Source organism: Protopterus annectens, chromosome 11.part0 (assembly GCF_019279795.1).
Source record: "Protopterus annectens isolate FY-2018-M chromosome 11.part0, PAN1.0, whole genome shotgun sequence".
Lineage (NCBI taxonomy): Eukaryota > Metazoa > Chordata > Ceratodontiformes > Protopteridae > Protopterus > Protopterus annectens.
In genome coordinates, this window is record NC_056745.1 from 1,414,734,018 (window position 1) to 1,414,756,325 (window position 22,308).

A 22,308-nucleotide genomic window follows, 5' to 3' on the forward strand; every position below is an offset into this window, starting at 1 on the left:
ATCTAGAGAAGTTAATGAACTTGATGAAGAATTAATGAATATCCATCTTTGTGTTTTAAAGCACACATTACAAAAAAAAAAAAAAAAATCATTTGACACTGACAAGCTACAGAAAGATGCAAAGGCCTGTTCAAAAGAAATATGGAATGGGCCAAGGTTGTCATTTGAGGAGGATTGCTTGTGCAGTACTTTTTTGTGGGGGATCAAATCAGCTACATCAGTTGGCAAACCATTCACACTTCTGTATTATTTAGAAATGTTCTGCTGCCCTTCCCTTGGTACCATCATTAACAGAAAAGATGCAATTTAAGGAGCACAGCTGACATGGTGAGAGTGGTCAACTTGCTCTTTATCTTACAGATGCCTGCATCATTTATTTTACACAGTGTTTCCCACCTTCTTGACAGACTCTGTTTTCACTTTCTGGGGAGAATATTCTGATGTTGAACTGACCTACTGGTGTAGGTCAGGAGCATAGGTGACACTACCTTGACAGACCTTTGCTTTAGGCGAAGGGGTGAAAGGGTTTCTTTATGTATTGATAACCACTGCTGTCTCTAGATCAAGTCTTATAGTGCCGTGTCAACTTTGACTCTCGAAGGTATGTAGTGATGATTTACAGCCTTGGTATATCTATTAAAATGGACCAGTTTGTCAAAAGATCAGAAGTTAATTGGCCATGGCCATGTATCATGTTGATAATAGTCAAGAAAGATGTCCCTTCAGTCTAAAAAAAAAAAAAAAAAGTATTTTCTGAATCCTGCACTGTTATGTATAGCACACTTCCCCTTCAGTTATGAACTTTGGGGATAATATAATATAGCAACATTTTTTCAGCTCAATTAAACAATTTGCATCTTTCCCAACTTGTTTGGTCAAGCTGACGTGCAGTAAGGGTGTTGGTGTCTAGAACATCCGGATGATTTGTGGAAACTTCCAGGGTAAGACGCTTCAGCATCTACATACAAGGATGTTGGCAACAAGTTTCCATAAGCATGTGATGTACAAAATTGAAGCAGCTAATTCTTTTATAGTGGGGAGATGTCATTGTCAATTATTTGGCTATTGAGGCACTTGTTTTGGATGGATTGGGGAGTAATTGTATTTAACATTTGTGTCCTGGGAAAGTCTGACTTGGACCGAGCATATTTTCAGCAGAGGCCTGCGGAGAACTGCTCCAGATGCATGTGTTTGGAATGTGGGAGGAAGCCATTGTGAACACAGGGAGAACATGCAGGCTCTGCACCCCATCCAAGAATCGAACCAGAGAACCTCTTTCTGTGAGGCGACAATGCTAACTGCTGCACCACTGCGCCACCTTGTATAGCATTGTGAAGGCCATTTCTAAAGAAAGCAGCTGTGAGTAGAATCCTCATGAATTGCAGAGTATGAAGTGGCACCATAATGTTAAACTGCTGATGCTTTACCACAGATTGAGTGATTTAGCTACGGATATTAGGCCAGAGTATGTTCCAGCTAATAAAGCAAAGGAGCAAAGGTGTTCTTGTTTAACTTGCACAGTGATTGTCGAATAATATTCAACAGAGGCCTTGGCTGTGGCTCGAGATGTTTGAAAAGAGTTAGTGTATTTCGAAGAACAAGATTTTATTTTGCCAGCAGTATGGATCTTCGAGATGTTAGAATCTCCTTTAAAACTCCTCTAATGATGTAATAGTTTATGTATGTATGTGTTGTATCTGCTAACCTGGGTGGTCTGACCAGATAAGCACCTCTTTTCAACAGAGTCCTAGGGATAAAAACTCCAGAAGAGGGAATTAGAATTGTTTAACAAGATTACCAACATCACATATGTAATGTAAAATGATGCAACTTTCAGTTACAGGAGTTGCATAATGGCAGTAATTTTTAGCGATTCACAGATGTTCATCGTGTTACACTGCTGCAGTCATCACACTTGGGTTATCCTGCCGTCAGGCGGTCCCGCAGTCGGACAGAGTTCCAAAGTCTTGGTCCGGCGTCGGTTGCTGTCGCTTCTTCCCTGATGTCAGTGCGCCAGGGGTATATAAGAGGCATCCAACGCCATTTTCTTCAGTCTTTCTTGTCGCACGGTGCCCGAAGCAGTTCACAAGTGCCGGTCGGCCGACTCCTGAGATTTTCAAATCGAATTTCAGACTGAAGTCTTCAATAAAGCTAAGTACCCCATTGGGGAACCTTTTCTTGCCTCAGTTCAATGTCAGAAAAGTTAACAATTGCATTTCTTGTGGGAAGCAAATACCTCATAAGGACTTTCATTCTTTGTATTCCTTGCCTAGGCCCAGACCACAACGTCACAGGTTGTCTGTTTTGTGCTAGGTTTAATAAACTATTAAATGTCTGTTTGATTTCGTCCGACATTACTTTGGTAGGAAATTTAATTATACCATGCCATCTGAGCAACCGACGACCGGCATGCATAAAAAAACACAAGGATAAGGACAGGCAGCCTAGACCCAAACCAGACTCCGAGGCCTCTGCTGGGCCAGTCACCAGTTCTCCGGTTTTCAGTGAGGCGCCTACATAGCCCCTGACGACCGCTGATTTAGAACCTCAGACAGCTCCTGATTCCCAAGCGGAGATTACTAGGCCACCACAGCCTTCTTCTTTAGGCCCTTCTGACTCCAGAGCAGAAGGAGATTCCGGTGCAGTTGAAATGAAATGCCTTCAGTTGCAGAAGGTGTCTTCAGACAGACTACACTCACCGTCAAATCTTATGCTAAGCTGAAAACTCCTTTAAAAACAAAAAAACTGTACAGCAGTCTCCAGTACAAGGCCCCATGCCTAAGAAACAGATGCTTAAGATGGCTGAAGACTTAATTACCCTAATCCGGGGTTCCCATCCCCCTCCTGATAAAAGGCCAAGACGAGGAGGATTATGCTTTTTCTGACCAAGTTTCAATTTCCTCAGATTCTTCTGAGGAACAGGAATATTCTTTTCCCCCTTATGAAGACTCTCTGATGCTGAAGAGTCTATTCCCTCAGTATCTCCCCCAGTAGACTACTCCTTTGGGGAAACCTTACATACCATGAGAGAACATTTCCACTGGGAAGGCCAGGATTACTCTGATTCTAAGAAAAGGCTCAGAGTTCCTTTTACTACCCCAGCACAGACCACTTGCTATCCCTCCCGTGTTAGACATTGTGGATGTTGTTTACTTAGAATCTAGCCTTAATCCAGACTCTTTACCTCCTGCTCCAGTCAAACCAGACAGATACTACAGAGTCACTGACTCGCACAAATTCCTATATAAAAGCCCTGTTGCTGATCCAGAAACCATTTTCCAGGGTCCCAAAGGGGTTAAGGTCTCTATTGCTAAAAGTCCTGTACCATCTGAAAGGGATTCCAGAGCACTAGACAGATGGGGAAAGAAAGTATATTCCTCAGCTACTCTAGCTATGAGGGCCTTAAATTGCCAGTTTCACATGCTGAAATATCAGCAATTCCTGATGTCTCAATTAAAACAAAAAATGATCACACATTCAGAGCAGCCTGATTTTCAAGGAAATGCAAGATTTGTTGCATGCAGCTGAACAAGTGGGAAAACATACTTTACAATGTGGATTCATTGGAAGCTTCCTGTAGAGCAGCAGTGACTGGGTCTGTCATATGTAGACATGCTTGGTTAAAAGAACAAACCCTACCTGATCATGTTAAAGCAAAGTTATTGGATGCACCTTTACAGCAGGATGTTTTATTTGGTGTAAAAGCAGAAGAGGTTTTAAAGAAAATGGAGGATAAGGCAAAATCTATGCAGACGGTCAAGGATTTTTTACAGGTTCAACCCATTCGTTTCAGCAGAAATTGGCCAACCAAAAACTGGTCCTTTCCAGCTTCTGACAGACCACAGAGGGGCAGATACAGACGCCCAAGGGGCAGAGGTCAGTCACAAGGCCCTTACAAGCCTCACCAATGAGGTGCCGCAACCCAGAAAGGAGGAGAAGACAGAGGCCCCAAGCTAACAGAAGACAAACACAATGACTTAACCCTCAGACTGCCAAGCAAATCTCTCTCTTGGCAGCTCCCTTGGGAGGAAAATTAGCACTTTTTGCAGACAAACTGGCACATCATCACAAAAGACAAATGGGTCCTAAATATTGTCTCACAAGGATACAGATTCCACTTTCACACCTTGCCAAGGATAAAAGGAATGCCAAACCTGCCACCAAATCAATGGGCAGAGGCTCAAAAACATATTACAGCTCTCATGGATATGAGAGCCATTCAACAGGTACCTACACAGGAGCAAGGACAAGGATTTTACTCGAGACTCTTTCTAGTCCCCAGAAAGGACAAAGCCTGGAGACCCATTCTGGACCTTTCAATTCTAAACACTTATCTGCAAGTACCCAAATTCAAGATGCTAACACTACAGCAGCTTCTTCCCATGCTGGGCAAGAAAGCTTGGCTAGTAACATTGGATCTTAAGGAGGCATACCTGCATGTCCCTATCAGACAAAATTGCAGAAGATACCTCCGATTTATTGCAAGTTCAACCCATTATAAATTCTCTGCACTGCCCTTTGGCTTATCTACTGCACCCAGGGTCTTCACAAAATTCCTGGCACCAATAATTGCATACTGCAGACAAAGAGGATTTCAAATATATCCATACTTGGACGACTGCCTTATTCAATCAGAAAGCAAGGACATTCTTTTAAAGCATCTGGCATTTGTCAAACACCTTTTAAGTTGCCTAGGGTACACAGTAAATGAAAAGAAATCAAAACTAGTGCCCTCACAAAACATAATATTCCTGGGTACCAGCTTAAAGACAATGGGCCAGATGGCTTATCTCATGCCAGGCAAGCAAGAACAGCTGACTCAATACTTCAAAATGATGGCAACAAAGACCCAACTCCCTGCAAGAAAAATTCTGCAGGCCTTTGGATTCATGGCATCTTGCATACTACTAATACCATTTGCAAAACAGCATATGAGGAAATTACAATGGTACCTGAAAAGCGTATGGACTCAGCACAGCCACAGCTTGGAAACAATAATACCACTCCTTCCCTGCCTTCAACAGGAGTTTCTATGGTGGGCACAGGCATGTCACCTCAACAAGGGTCAGCCTTTTACCTTACCCACAGCCAGGCAAACTATAACAGATGCATCGGACTATGCCTGGGGAGCACACATGGCAGGGCAGTGCATTCAAGGCAAATGGTCTACAGATCAAAGGCATCTGCATATCAATCAAAAAGAAATGCTAGCTGTACAGAATGCCCCAACAGCTTTCAAGGACCTCTTACATCGAGGACAACTCCTAATAAAGACGGACAATACCACAGTAATGTGGTACATAAACAAGCAAGGGGGCACACACTCCTACCCCCTATGCAGGCAAGCAATGACCTTGTGCAACACAGCACTGACCTACCAAGTTCAACTACAAGCACAATTCCTGCCAGGAAAAAACACATTGGCAGACGACCTAAGCAAAAACATCATGGATCCCCACGAGTGGAAACTAGATCCACAAGTATTTGCAATGATAACTCAAAAATGGGGATGCCCAGACATGGATCTGTTTGCCAATACCCAAAACTACCAACTTCGAAAATTTTGCACAAGGACATTCCACCCACTAGCTTGGAAAGTGGACGCCCTCTCATTCAGTTGGAAAACATTAACAGTGTATGCCTTTCCTCCACTGCCTCTTCTAGCAAAGGTGCTGCTGAAAGTCAGATTAGAGAGGCCACAAATGATACTCATTGCTCCAGACTGGTCACGCCAGCACTGGTATCCAATACTAAGGAACATGGCCCACGGCCCACCATGGATTTTACCTCCAATTCCTCACCTGCTCACTCAGCAAAACAATCAGATTCTACACAGCCAGCTCAAGACTTTAAATCTGGCTGCATGGCAAATTACCTAAACAACCAGCCAACACTTCTCTCTAAAGCTATTATGGATGTCATTCTGGAGGCCAGGAGGCCCAGCATCAGGAAAGCCTATTCAGACAAATGGAAAAGATTTTGCACCTGGAACCAGGCTAAAGGCCAAAATCCCCTTGTTCCAAACATTCCTCATATTCTACAATATTTAACTGAGATGTTGCACAAAGGACTTTCTTTTTCATCTATTAAGATCCACGCCTCAGGGATTTCAGCTCACTACAACACGTTTCCTCCTTTATTTTCACATCCACTGCTAAGTCAGTACCTCAGAGGGGCTAAGAACATAAGACTGCCCAGGAGAGCACCAACACCAACTTGGGATCTCAACTTTGTTCTGGAAAAGCTTACACTGCAGCCCTTTGAACCAGCTTTTACAGCTGATTTCCAGTTTCTATCATGGAAAACTGCCCTGCTGCTAGCAATAACTTCAGCTCGAAGAGTCTCAGAGCTACAGGCCCTAATGGCAGTGGAGCCTTTCCTCATTTTTCATCAAGACAGAGTCGCTCTACGAACTAACCCTTCCTTTATGCCAAAGGTGGTATCCACTGTGGCCATAAACCAAACCATTCATTTGCCCACCTTTTTCCCAAACCCCCAGAACAAAGGAGAAAGACTCCTGCACTCTTTGGACATTCACAGGCAATTATGTTACTACTTGGATAAAACTAAGGTTTTCAGAAAATCTGACCAGCTCTTTGTATCCTGTGCAGCAGGATCACAAGGAAAAGCGATCTCAAAACAGACCATTTCAAAATGGATAGGACATTGTATCAGTTTCTGCTACACACATCATGGGGAAACCGGTACCTGCTAGCATTAGGTCCCACTCCACCAGGGCTACAGCAACATCAACAGCCTTTCTCAGGGGGGTACCAACCAAGGATATTTTGGAGGCTGCAACTTGGAGTTCAGTGCACACCTTCACCAAACACTATCATTTACCTCTATCCTCTAAAATTAGAGCTGGCTTTGCCACTGCAGTTCTGCAGAGCCTACTAGCTTCTCCAAACCCTGTTTAACTCCACCACCCATCCTTAGCTTTGGGATTCAACCCAAGTGTGATGACTGCAGCAGTGTAACACGATGGACATAGTACAGTTTTGTACCTACCATAAATGTAGATGTTAGAGTGTTCACACTGCTGCAGTCCAGGTTACCCTCCCTCCACCCCTCTGACCTAGCTGAACTTTTCTATACCTTTCTATCTGATACAACCTTTGTGGTGTATTTGCTTGTAACTGAAGGTATTCTTTGTATTTTCTTTACATGTTTTATTGGCAATATGTATTGCCCACCTACTTGGGGACACCTGACATCTGGGGCAAGAAAAACTGAAGAAAATAGTGTCAGATGCCTCTTATATACCCCTGGTGCACTGACGTCAGGGAAGAAGTGACAGCAACCAGCGCCAGACCAAAACTTTGGAACCTGACGGCAGGATAACCCAAGTGTGATGACTGCAGCAGTGTGAACACTCTAACATCTGCATGTATGGGAGGTACAAAACTGTACTTTTATGCTAAGGAGTGAAGAAAGCTGAGGAGGGTAAGAGGTTTGAAGTGCAGTATCGAAGGGGCATGTTAGAGTAGTAATGTGGTACAGTACAGAAGGGGTGTGTTAGTAATAATATGGTCATTATTAAAGGGTAGCTGCCCATATTATTACTAACACACCCCGTCTGTACTGTATCACATTAACACAACACACCACTTCTATATTATACCACATTACTAATGCACCCTTTGATACTGTGCCGCATTACTGTCCAACAATACTGACCAATAATATGGTCATTATTAAAGGGTAGCTGTGGGCGGCCACGGTGGTGCAGCAGTTAGCCTTGCCATCTCACAGCAAGAGGTTATCCAGTTCAGTCCTCAGCTGAGGTGCCTTCTGTGCGGAGTCTGCATGTCCTCCCTGTGGTCACGTGGGTTTCCTCTGGGTGCTCCGGTTTCCTCTCGCATCCTAAAGACATGCTGTAAGTGGATTGGACAGTCTAAATTGGCCCTAAGTGCAAGTGCGTGCATGTGTGTGCCTTCTGTGGAAGGTTGGGCATCGGGCTGGCAACTCAACACCGTAAAGCTCCACTGCCAATCAACACTGTAAAACTCCACTGCCAATCATGAGTGGACAGGTGACCCCTAACTGGGAAAAGCCAAAAGAAGAAGATTATTAAAGGGTAGCTGCGTACTATGCTACTCGCATAAAATCCCATCTTTGTATTTATCACTTTCACTCTCATGAACCAAACTTGGGTAGGGATGAAAAGGGGAGATGAGGTCCATAGTTGGTGTTAAGAGTCCTATTCTCCTGATATAAGCAGTCCAGTTTACTACAATGTGATGCTTGTTTGGGAGTCCCAGTTGAACAGTGACACACTGTTTATACAGTGGGATTCAGAAAAGTGCTCAGTGTGATCCTGTTGTACCAGGTGCTGTTTACCTTCCAGGTGCAGAATGGCTGTGAGCACATTGACTGACCAAATGAAAATAGTGGGGAGGGGACACTAAGCCAGGTAAGAAACCTGTTCATGGCCAGTAGTGCAAAAATGTCGTCCCCAGCAGTGCTTGAGTAATGTTACGAACAACACTCATGAACATGGCCTGTGCATGTGTGTTGAAATGGCTCCATACCTCCATGTGGCGGGTTGCAGTGTCATACTGCTTTAAGCTTTATAGGGTTCACTGTTTGTGCTTGATTTTTACCACATTATTGTGGGAACAGTGGGAAAATCGAGGAGAAGAAAGAACAAAAGGAAATCCGGAAAGAAGTAGGAGAGCAGAAGGAAAATAATGTTTTGGGGGGATGGGTTATAAACCCATCAGTAAATATGGCTAATACTGACTGACTACTAAACAGGCGTAAAGGACTTCAGATAGTAGCCCATCAGCAATGGTAAAAATGTCAACTTTCTATATGGCTAATCTGACTAATACGTAGATCTGTTTTGTGCCCTGCATTTCTGAGGGAACTTGGCAAACACTACTGTGAGGTGGAACGAACGATGCACGACAGAGCTATACCCACCGAGTGAAGCTTGTCATTCATTTTGTATCACATTTATTCAAAGTTGGGCCTGCCTGCTACTTGCAGCTTGGATATTTTTTGTGGGCCAGCTGAACCTCACAAGCGTACTTGTGTAGGATCTAAGGGGGTCGCTGCCGAGTATGTTTTGTAAATCGGAATTTATTTATTTATTTTGTGGTGTTTGAAAAATGGAGGTTGAGGATGCAGACTGCATGTCTAGGTGTATTTTGTGCTTTCATTCACTGTATCACAAGCAGGGCTGAAGAATTTATCTTGCTGAATAATTTAGCAGCTGCAAAAACGCACAATTATAATGCTACGGTTGTTACACAATTCGAAAACGACCAAGAAACTGCAAAAACACTGAGCGCCACCTCCTTCATTAAAACGAAGTTTTACTGTCTCCCATGAAAACAATTCAGTAGTCCTGCTTTGCAGATGGCGCAATCCTGCCATGACCTTACGATTGGTGCATACCTCTCAACATCTTAACACAAGAAATCTGGACAAAGCCAAAAATAATAGTGTGACAAAAGTCCCAAAAAAAGATTTTAAATATTGCTCTTATGAAGTTGGAAAGTTGCTACAGTAAAAGGTTTTGTGTTGCCATGAATTTTCTAAAGGATATGAAGTCTGAAACACAAATGTCTTGTCATTCAGTTGTTGATGTTTTGTGTAAAGCATACCTTTGTTACCACAGCTAAACTCTCCTTTTATAATGTAACATATTTTTGTATATTGTAATGCCAAGACTTAATATTGTTCTTTGTACTGTACTGTTTGTGACTTATCTCTGCATTTTATTTGTAACTAAGATTTGGACTTAATTTAGACCAAGACTTAAACTCTGATGGACCTGTTGTATGCTGTAATCGTCTTTGTATTTGCCATCTTTGCTTCTAAATGCACTGCTTCTCTCATAATGTTACACTGTTCTCTAATACCCATACTGCTGGCTACTTATGTAATCACCTTGTATGAAAACCAGATGCTTATTGATTATCAGTACCCAAATGGCCATACTATCACACCAGATGTAAAACAGCCCACCTTTAGCCATACTAATCAATATGGGTCCAACTCTAAGCCTTGCTCACTCTTTCAGCATGCAAACCCCAGGCACACAAGCTCTAGAGCCAAACAATTTTACAAACTTTTAAACAAACTCCTGAAACTTATCACTAAGTATAGCCCTAGTCTTATACTTGGTGGTGACATTCATCCCAACCCTGGCCCATCCACCTCTGCTATATATACCCCCTCTGTCTGCCACCAAAGCCACAAAACTACAATTAGACTTACCAACTCCCGCCTGGCCTGTCATCTCACTATTAGAAGCATCAATAACAAGGTACATGAACTGCATGCACTCCTGGCTGTCCACTCCCCTGAGATTCTCAGTCTTATCTGTGACCTTGTTAAAACCTACCACAACTGACAATGAAAGTGTTACCACCTGGGTATAACATTCACAGGCTAGACTGTGCTTCCAGGAAGGGGGGTGGGGTAGATGTACTCTATCTGCACTGAATGTGACCATAGATGTTAATCAACCACCTCAAATTAATAACTCCGAAATTCTGACCACTAAATTGCAAATTAACAAAAGTAAATGCATCAACATTATATGTATGTATATTCCCCCGGGTAATATAATATAGCCACACTTGAAGATACCATACGCTGGATTTCATGTCATTATCCACAAGCAACCTTATTACTTGGTGACTTTAACATAGACTGGGCCACCTGTTCGTCAGAATCCCCTACCACCCTCCTTAACCTGCATGCATTTACTCAAATCATAACCACCCCAACCATTCTAGGTAATCCCAAACATAAAGAAAGCAAACTAGACTGGGTACTTGTAAATAGTAACCCCCAACTGTACAGTGCTGGTACCCCAGATCTGAGTGGTCATCTTCTTACTTGTATAGTTAAGCAAAAAGTCATTATTCCTCATCAATCCTTACTCAGGAAAGTCAGAAACAAAGTAAACTTTGACCCTGTCAAATCCAACAGGAACTTAACTCCTGTAACTGGTCTGTTAAAACACCTCCCCTTAGAAGAGGCAGTTGCATATTTTAACAGTAGATTTCTTGATATCCTTGACTTGCATGCACCTGCCTAAGTGAACAAAGGCAAAAGCTTGCCCCATGGCTGTCTAAAGAATTTGGACTAAAAATTTCCCGAATAAACAAAATCTGAGCTCTATGGCACTCCACTAAAGACCCCCTACAATCATGTTAAATACAGACAAGCTAGGAATGAGACTAAAAAATCCATTCTACAAGACAAAAAACAATATTACTGTAATTTACAGACTGCAAACCAGAACAATCCTCAGAAGTTCTGGGCAGGTCTGAATAATCTATTCCATCCTGGAAAAATGTCTACCCCTATCCCCAATGCTACCATTGAAAAATCTCCTGAGGATGTCTCAAGACGGTTTTAACCATTTCCTTACAGTGAATTCAAGCCCTAGCTAGCCAACTACCTCCCAGCTCCCCCTGGCCCTGATAGTACCACCCCTATAAACCTACTCTCTTTCAGCTTCCAACCAGTGTCCACATCACTTGTCCGTACCTTGCTAAAAAAATTAAAACCCACCACACTCTCAGCTGATCAACTCCCTGCTGAGTACCTTCAAAAATCAGCTGATGCCAGAGACTATCCAGTATTTATACTAATTAACTGAGCCATAGCAGAGGCAAAAATTCCCACCATTTGGAAAACATCCTATGTAATCCCACTACATAAAGGAGGTTCCTCCACTGAATTTTCCAATTACAGACAGATAGCTATACTATCTCCACTAGCTAAGATTATGGAAAAATGTATACACAGCTCCTGCACCACTTAATTCAGAATCACCTCATGGCAGATACCCAACATGACTTCGTCCACACCACAGCGCAACCACAGCTCTACTAGCATTCACCAATACCATTAATAATAATCATAACAATAATCAAATATCCTCAGTCCTCTTCTTGGATCTTTCAGAGACTTTTGACATGGTGATCTCCAACTTTTGATTCACACCCTGCAATCTTTGTCTAAATACCAGTGCCATTCACTGGTTTAAATCCTACCTCAGTGGGAGGCAGCAGGCTGTCTTCTGGCAGAACAAGGTCTCCAACATATTATCAACTCCCTTGGAGAGCCACAAGGCTCCATTTTAGGACCCCTACTATTTTCCATCTTTATAAGCAACCTATATACAGTTATCCCAAATGTCAGCTGTATCCAATACGCTCAGCCACATCTCCCTCAGAATTAAGGTCCATTACCCAATCTACCTTTAATACTATAGAAACCTGGCTCTCCGAACATTGATTGTTGCTAAATCCCAAAAAAACTAAAATGCTGTTATTCTCCAACACAAAGGTCCACACCATTTACCTTCACCATAAATGCAAAAGATGGCACAATAATCACCCCTGACTCCTCTACAAGTTAGGAGTAATTGATGATAACCTAAAATTTGACCTTCATGTAAACCAAATGATCAAAACCATCAATAAAAAACTAGGGTCACTTTATAGAATAAAAGCCTTCCTAACCCCTCCGGCTATGGTTGCCAGCCTTCCTAACCCCTCCGGCTATGGTTGCCATAGCTCGCTCCCACCTGCTTTCAACACTTTTATATGCATCCCCCCTTCTCTCTAATCTAAATAAAACTGTACTTAATAGACTCTCAATCTGTTACAACCACATTGCCAGGTTTGCCATTGGCCTACCTTTTAGAACACACCATTGCATCAACCTTAAACAGCTTGGGTGACTAGAACTTCCCAGTCTTATCCAATATAATTGAAAATGCAAAGAACCAAACTCCAGGTGAAATAACCACATTGAAGCAGGATATGTGAACATAGAAACATTCTGGTTATACACGGCAGTACACTTGCATAAAAACTTTAATCAATAGCAGAGAAGTAAGCGCTTTCACAACCAATAACAGTTGCTTCATCAGACTACATATAAAATCAAACATACCCGTTTTATATTTGTGATGCGATACAAACTGTCCAATCACTGAGATACTAATTAACACTTGAAAAAATTTTAAAGGGTAAGTACACATTTGTGAAAATGCTTGTAAAAATATATCTATATACATACATACATCTAGGAAATATATATACACACACATATATGACTAACCTACAAGTCAGAAATTAATAGGCACATGCATTATACTTATAAAGAATAAAAAAATATAAAATTTGTATTTAAAATATTATAAATTCAATGTTTCAAACTCCTTGATTTGAGGGCAGGTTTAAGTGACATCCTGCTGTTCAAACCAGGAGGTCTGTCAGCATTAAGCAGCAGTATCCACCTCTGCTCAGCCTTCTCTGTTTTATTGCTAGCATCACCTCCCCTCATACTCATCTTAACAATCACTAAAACTAGAAACTTAAATGTATGACTGACACCTTCCTTTTTAGCATGCATGGCTAAGGCATTCCTCTCTTTGCAATTTCTTGTATCTCTGAGGTGTTCTAGGACCCTTCCTTAAATAAACAATTAGTTTTACCTATATAAAAAGTGTTACATTCTGTGCAATAACAAAAATAAACAACATTCTTCATTGCACAATCAGTGTAGAAGTTACAACTAATGTGAAAACCTAACGTGGGGTGTACAAAGACTGCGCCTCTGTGAATATAGGTACAGGTTGTGCACCTCCTGCAGTTATACGTCCCTAGTCTGTCAGATGTAGTAGTTCCCTGGGTGTCCGTCTTATAACATGTGTCTTTTCAAGGATTTATTATTTCGGAATGAAAATTGAGGTGTATTACCCATCAATACATGTGATTCACTTATGGTGGATAAAATATCCCAATTATTCTTGATGACGTCACAAACCACTTTAGTATTATTGAAGAAAGTAAGAGGCATTCTGTCATCTCTCATATGTGGCTCAAGGGGAACTAGTGTTCCGCTATTATCTGATCGAAGCTTAATATCTCTCTGGGTGTAGTAAGGTGCACACCTATCTTGCCTATGTTTCCATGCTTCTCTGGTCTCAAAATCGATGTCATGCTCTTTAGAGCCTCTGTCTATAAATTCTTGTTTCAACATGCCCAAGGCAGCTCTCAATTGTTCATCGTGGTTATATAAACGCATAATGCGGTAAGTCTGCCCTTTTTAATACATTCAGTTTAGTGTGTTTCGGATGCATGCTCTTGTGTAGGAGATTGTTCTTCCTTATTGGTTTCCTATATAATGTTGTTGAAACTGAACAGATGTCATCTCTAGCTACTCTTACATCTAGGAACTCAATATTAGTCCAGTCCGGGAATAGTTGTGTGTAAGAAAAGTTATGTGTAAACCTAAGAAAGGTATTCATAGTATTTATATATCTCAAGAACCCATGCAAACGTTCCTCGGTGTCATTCCATAACAAAAAAAATGTCATCTACAAAACGTTTATACCAAACTATTGAGGTACAGCAAACATTGTTAGAGAGAATATATGTCTCCCATTGAGCTAGTGATAAATTGGCATAACTCTCGTCACAGGCTGTGCCCATTGCCACGCCAATCTTATGTTTCTGATGGCAAATAAACACATTATTCTCAAGTATAATGTCAAGTAGGGCGCACAACAATCTAACTCTGTCATCGCTCATGCCCTTACTTAACAGTAAATTTGCAATGTTCGCAATGCCCCAAGAATTGGGGATCCTGGTGGAAAAGTGATGCTACATCTAAAGTTACAAAATAACATTTAGTATCAATAGATTCAAGTCGATCACTCAGCTCTATCAAAAAACACTTGGTGTCCATTAACACAGTCTCACATTGATCAAGAATCGGGTATAAATGCTTTTCTACAAAAATGGACAGTGGCTCAGTGGCCCAACCTCTACTTGATACTACTGAACGCATGGAAGGATTTGTTTCACTTTTATGGATTTTGAGCAGTCCATACACAATAGGTATCACTGGATGTTCCAACTTAAAATATTCAAAAATAGGTTCACTAATCATGTGGCTAGTCAGAAGATCAATCAAAAATTCTGTTCAATCTATAATGCCCTTAACTACATTAGCTGATTGAGCAGCACAGTGTCAACATCACTCAATAGAAGCATCACACTGTTGTAATACATATCACTATCTAAAAGAACAATACCACCTCCTTTGTCGGCAGGTCGTATTTCTAGTGAAGACAAATTCTTCAGTTCCCGTAGGGCTACATAATCGTCTGGCATCATGTTGAAAAAGGTAGACCTTACTTCATGTTTAAATTTCTCCCTTAGTTGTCTTTCGCATACTTCCACGAATGTGTCTATACCGGAGTGCGTTCCACGAATGTGTCTATACCCGAGTGCGCAGGTGGAATGAAAGTGCTAGATTTTTTAAAAACATCTTGCTCACTCGTATTACCCTTGAACATAGTCTTTAATGTACGATTTCTGCCGAACATTCTAAGGTCTTGTAGAATATCAGTTGCATCAGCTTTCTGTGCTGGTATAAAACTCAGCCCTTTGTTCAAAAGCTGAAGTTGCCCATCCGTTAACACGTGTGGATATATTAAAGACTAGGCTTGTCTCATCTTTTTGCCTGTCCTGGCAGGTTCTTCTATGCTGGATTGATGAGGTATCCGCCCTATTTTCACCCGGTTTCTTGATCTCCCTCTTATGGGAAGTGGATTGTTCAATAAAAAACGTCCTTGTGAAAAGTTTGATACTGTCGCAGAATTGGTATTCGTACTCGTAGCAGATGGACCTTGTGCAAAACTCCCTATGCCTAACTACCTGATTAGTAGTTATATTTCTGTCAGATATAACCTCTCGCTCATGTGATGCAGTATCTGTATTCACTGTATTAACCTCCATCTGAATTCCCGTACTCGCGGGTAAGTTTAAAGATGTCCTTCAAGGATGCATCTGCAGTCCTTACATATGGGTTGTCCTGCCTCAGGCAGCCCTTTTGGTCGGGCGGATTCCAAAGTCTGGGTCCGGCGTCGGCTGATGTCGCCCTCTCCCCGACGTCAGAGCGCCTGGGGTATAAAAGCGTCAGCCGACGCCATCTTCCCCAGTCTTTCTTGCCGTGGTGCCCGAAGCAGAAGCAGTTCACAAGTGCCGGTCGGCCATCTCCTGTAACTTCAGCTACCGAAGACTTCAAAAGCTAAGTACCCCATTGGGGACACTTTCTTGCCTCAGCTGATGTCAGATCAAACGCTTAAAGTTAATAATTGCTTAACTTGTGGGAAACAAATACCTCATAAGGATTTCCATTCTTACTGCCTCCCCTGCCTAGGCCCAGACCATGATGTCTCGGCGTGTACAGCCTGTGCCTCCTTCAACTGACGCACTCTTAGGTGTCGGGCAGAGGAATTTTTTGGGGCTAGTTACTGTTACAATATGCCGTCGGAGATTCCGACTTCTCATTTAACCAAAAAACGGAAGGACAAGGACCGACACACGTGGACCGTGGTTTCGGCTGAAACCACGCCTAGGCCTACCGCGAGTGTCTCTGTCTCGGCTGAAACAGAGTCCTTGGTATTTCCGACCGTCTAAACCGCACAACTGACAACCTCTGCCCCGGAGGCCTCTTCTGAGTCGGTTATAGAATTTCCCTCAGGAACCGGTGTTCCGGAAACATCCGACACCATTTCCCTAGACAAAACTACGCCAGCACGTCGAGCAGCCAGGCCTCCTGCATCCATGTCCATAAAGGCATTCACAAGGGCTAAAGCTGCTAAACAGCCAAAATCTCTGCCTCCCAAGGCTATTCCTCAGGGATCCACTACAGGTTCACAGATTTGAAGTTTAGCTGAGGACCTTATTTCCTTAATTAGGGGCTCTCAGCCACATCCGGACAGGGGCTCTCATCCTCCTCTAGACAAAAGGCCCAGGGTTGAGCCCACTGATCCCCAGTCCTCTGATGAGGCCTCAGATGGCTCTGTTCTTTCAGACTACCAGGAGGAGGCCTTTACGGCCTACGAGGATTCTGATGCAGAGGAATCTATTCCCTCTGCCTCCCCTCCTGAAGAGCTGTCCTTTGGGGAGACCCTTCACTCCATGAGAGAGCATTTCAAATGGCAGGGCCAGGAATTCTCTGATTCCAGGAAGAGATTAAGGACTTTTTTGCATTTACCTCAGCATAGACCTTTGGCTATTCCTCCTGTTTTGAATGTCATTGATGATGTGTACTCTGAGTCTAGCATTTCCCCTGACTCCCTTCCTCCGGCTCCTGTCAAACCCGATAGGTACTACAGGGTCCTGGACTCGCATCATTTCCTTTACAAGGCTCACTCTGCTGACCCTAAAACTATTTCCCAGGGCCCTAAAGGGGTTGCATCTGCCACTACTAAAAATCCACTCCCCTCTGAAAGGGAGTCCAGGGCTTTAGAGAGATGGGGTAAAAGTGTATACTTCTTCCACTCTTTCTATGAGGGCATTAAATTGTCAATTCCATATGATACAGTACCAAGAGTATTTGTTAGATGAATTGCATATCTTCACCAGAACCCCTAGATTGCAAGTCACTTCAGGATCTGGTACATAACTCCAACAGGTTAGCAACCATTTCTTGCAGTGTGGTTATGATGCATTGGAAGCTTCATGTAGGTCAGCAATGACAGGTGCAGTCATACGTAGGCATGCTTGGCTGAAGGAACAAACTCTGCCAGATCATGTTAAAGCAAAGCTTCTGGATGCGCCACTGGAAAAGCAAAAGTTATTTGGCTCCACTGCTCAGGAGGTCTTAAAGAAATTTGAGGAAAAGGCTAAATCTGTACAAACAGTCAAAGATTTTCTCCAGGTCCAACCACCAAGATTCAGCAGAAATTGGCCCTCTAAGAATTGTTCCTTTCCAGACACAGAGAGATTTCAAAGAGGCAAGAACAGGCGTGCCAGAGGTAGAGGGCAAGCTAGAGGCTCCTACAGAGGACGTCAATGGCAGCCTCCTAACCAGAGAGGTAGTGCAGGACCTACAACTGCTGTACAAGGACAGACTCAATGACTTTACCTTGACCCCGCCAACCAGGGCTCAATTGGAAGCACCCTCACCAACCAGGGCTCAATTAGAAGCACCTTTGGGCGGAAAGCTATCTTTATTCTCAAAAAATTGGCACAGTATTACAAGGGACAAATGGACACTGCAAATAATAGACAAAGGATACAGGTTCCATTTTCATACATTACCAAAAAGAAAAGGCATGCCAAACCTGCCACCGAATCAAAGGGCAGAGGCTTTAAAACAAATTTCCAACCTATTGCAAATGAAAGCTATAGAAAAGGTTCCTCTCACAGAACAAGGCCAAGGATTTTATTCCAGACTATTCCTTGTCCCAAGAAAAGAAAAACAATGGAGGCCTATTCTCGACTTGTCCGCACTGAATACTTATCTCATTGTGCCAAAATTCAAAATGCTGACCCTACAGCAACTCCTTCCCATGCTGGGCAAGGGGTCTTGGCTGGTAACTCTAGACCTCAAGGAGGCATACCTGCATGTCCCTATCAGGCAAAGTTGCAGAAGACACCTCTGATTTCTTGCAGGTTCAGAGCATTATCAATTCTCAGCATTGCCCTTTGGCTTATCTACTGTGCCCAGAGTATTCACAAAATGCCTGGCATCAGTAATTGCACACTGCAGACTTCAGGGGATTCAAATATACCCATATCTGGATGACTGCCTTATACAAGCGGACAGCCAACAAACTTTGGTAAAACACTTGAATTATGCCATCTGTCTACTTCAGGCTTTGGGATATACAGTCAACATTCACAAATCAAGATTTGTTCCATCCCAAAGGATAATTTTTCTGGGTGCGAAACTAGATACAACCACCCAAATGGCTTTTCTCACGGAAGAAAAACAGACAACTACCAGATTATTTCGAAAATCTGACAAAACAAACTCTGCTGACTGCAAGGAAAATCCTGCAGGCCCTGGGTTACATGGCATCTTGCATTCTTCTGATTCCACAAGCAAGGCTACATATGAGGAAACTACAATGGTACTTAAGGAGTTTATGGTGTCAGCACAGTCGCAGCCTAGAAGCTTTGATACCACTCATTCCATGCCTTCAAAAGGAATTTCTGTGGTGGGCTCAAGCAAGCCAGTCAAAGAGGGGTCTGCCCTTCAGCAAACCAATAATCAGCCAAACCATTACAACGGACGCTTCAGACCATGGATGGGGAGCACACATGGAGGGCAGATACATTCAAGGACTATGGTCACAGAAAGAATTGCGCATGCACATAAACCAAAAGGAAATGCTGGCGGCGATGCATGCAATCGAGGCCTTCAAACATTTTCTGCATCAAGGACACCTGCTAATAAGGACAGACAATACCACAGTTATGTGGTACATAAACAAGCAAGGAGGTACCCATTCCTACCCTCTTTGCAGGCTAGCAATGAATCTTTGGGAACTTTCCCTAAAAATCAAAATAGAGCTGCAATCCCAGTTTGTGCCAGTAAAAGACAATATACTGGCGGACAGCCTAAGCAGAAATATCATGGATCCACACGAATGGATGCTGCACCCAGACATCTTCCTTCAGATAACACAATCATGGGGGAAGGCCGGACATAGATCTTTTTGCCTCCCACCACAACCATCAGCTGAAGAAATTCTGCTCAAGGACATACCACCCACAAGCATGGAAAGTGGACACCCTCTCTTTTTCAGCTGGAATACTCTAACAGTGTATGCATTCCCACCTCTTCCATTAATGACCAAGGTCTTACTGAAGATCAGGACAGAGCAGCCCAAAGTGATTCTGATAGCTCCGGACTGGTCCAGACAGCACTGGTACCCACTGTTAAGGAGCATGTCACGCACGAAACCGTGGCCTCTACCACAATGGCCACTTCTTCTGACACAACACAATTACAAAACTCTGCACTCCAGCCTGAAAACCTTGCAGCTGACAGCCTGGAGAATACCTTGACTCCTCACCAGGGTAAGCTATCCAAGACGGTGAAGGACATCATCATGGAAGCTCGCCGACCTTCCACAAGAAAGGCGTATTCAGCAAAATGGAAAAGATTTCACACTTGGAGCACCACAAAGGGCCTGGATGCGACAGTGATGAACTTGGCACATATCCTGGAATACTTGGCAGAAATGCTCCACAATGGCCTTTCTTACTCTTCCATAAAAATTCATGCTTCAGCAATTTCAGCAGAATACAATACTGATCCACCTGTCTTCTCTCATCCTCTCCTAAGGCAGTTTCTAAGGGGAATTAAAAACATCAATCCTCCAAGGAAACCACCAGTGCCTACATGGGACCTTAACTTCATGTTGGAAAAATTAACTCTACCTCCCTTTTAACCAGCAGCATCTTCAGAACTACAGTTCCTGTCTTGGAAGACTGCCTTCCTTCTGGCCATAACCTCAGCAAGAAGAGTATCTGAGTTGCAGGCCCTCATGGCAGTACAACCATTTCTTATTTTTCATCAGGACAGAGTCTCACTGAGAACCATTCCTTCATTCATGCCAAAGGTGGTATCCAGGGTCTCACTGAACCAAGCTAATCACCTGCCTACCTTCTTTCCAAATCCACAAAACAAAGGGGAGAAACTTCTGCATACCCTGGACATTCACAGACAGTTGCGCTACTACTTGGACAGAACTAAGACTTACAGAAAAACTGACCAGCTATTAGTAGCATATGCTGCTGGTGTACAAGGAAAAGCAATTTCCAAACAGAATTTCAAAATGGATAGGGAATTGCATTCGATTCTGTTAATCTTTTCATGGCAAAACTGTGCCAGCTAACATTAGACCTCATTCCACCAGAGCCACAGCCACCTCCACAGCCTTCTTAAGAGGGGTGGCTACCAAGGACATTTTAGAAGCTGCTACATGGAGCTCCGTGCATACATTTTCCAAGCATTACAACTTACCCTTATATTCCAGATCCAGAGCAGGCTTCGCTACGGCAGTCCTGCAGGGCATTTTAGCTACACCATCCCTTTCTTAGATCCTATCACCCCCACCTTGGCTATGGTATTCTACCCATATGTAAGGACTGCAGATGCATCCTTGAAGGACATAGTACAGTTTTGTACCTACCATAAATGTAGATGTCCGATAGGTATGCATCTGCAGTCAGGTTTACCCTCCCTCCTTCCCCTCTGTGGTATTTCCTGGGTACTTATCCCTCTTATAGCTAGCTGTGTTTATCTATTATGGTGTATTTGTTTTATATTACTGTGCATGTTTGAAATTTTTTGCATCTCTCCAAATTTAGCCTTCCTTAGAGGGCACCTGGCATCTGGGGCAAGAAAAACTGAGGAAGATGGCATCGGCTGATGCTTTTATACCCCAGGCGCTCTGACGTCAGGGAGAGGGCGACATCAGCCGACACCGGACCCAGACTTTGGAATCCGGCCGACCGAAGGGCTGCCTGAGGCAGGACAACCCATATGTAAGGACTGCAGATGCATACCTATCGGACATCTACATTTATGGTAGGTACAAAACTGTACTTTCTGTTGTCAGCATTGCTCTCCAATAAAGACAAAGTTGAGTGGGGAGGGGCTGAATCACCTGTCACACCTACTCTCATCACCGTAGCATCTAGTTGTTGTTTCACGTTACAAAGAGGCTTGTTGCTGTCTGTCCCTAGCCCAAGAAAAGACATTCCCATTTCGGAAATCAAAGAGATCTCTCTGCAATTTGTGTCTTGGTTGCAGAGAGTCTCCTCTCATAACCATTAATAGCTTCATAGAGAATTTCCATTCTGTCTCCTACGACCTCTATCTCATTTTGTAGCATGTTAATCTCATTCTGCAACTCATTCTCAGATGGTCGAAAAAACTCTTAAGTAGTTGCATATACTTTGCACTACATTCTAAATTGAGTAATTGCCAGCGTCTTAAAAGCTCTGGGTACATCCGGCCATAATTAGGCATTGTCAATACACGTAGCCCTCTTAGGGCTATATTGTGTTGCAAGGAAGCTTCCAAGTGAAAACGCTGCCATTGCAGCCGTTTGAATTTCTAAAGTTTGTTTTCAAGCTCACGATATTTACAAAGAAATTAATCATGAAGACCAATGTCATTCTGCACTATACCTTCAGAGATTTTAATCTGCAAGGGGTTTGTGTTGGTATTTAAAAGTTGGTTAAACCGATCGAACACCAGTCTATTACTTGATGGAGCAGACTCCAAATACTGGCTGACTCTTCAGTCCTAGCTGGGGCATGTCAGTACTCCCTTCTGCCATGTCTGGAGTGGAACAAAAATAATAGAATTGAAAATGCAAAGAACTAAACTCCAGATGAAACAACCACGTTGAAGCAGGATATGTGAATGTAGAAACATGCTGGTTATACACGGCAGTACACTTGCATAAAAACTTTAATCTTCAATAGCAGAGAAGTAAGCACTTTCACA

At 42.9% G+C, this 22,308-nt stretch overlaps 1 protein-coding gene across 1 annotated transcript in view; it reads left to right on the forward strand.

Moving 5' to 3' along the window:
* Nucleotides 1-22,308, forward strand: part of TES (testin LIM domain protein) — a 470,958-nt gene that overhangs the window by 155,848 nt on the left and 292,802 nt on the right. The window lies entirely within an intron of this gene.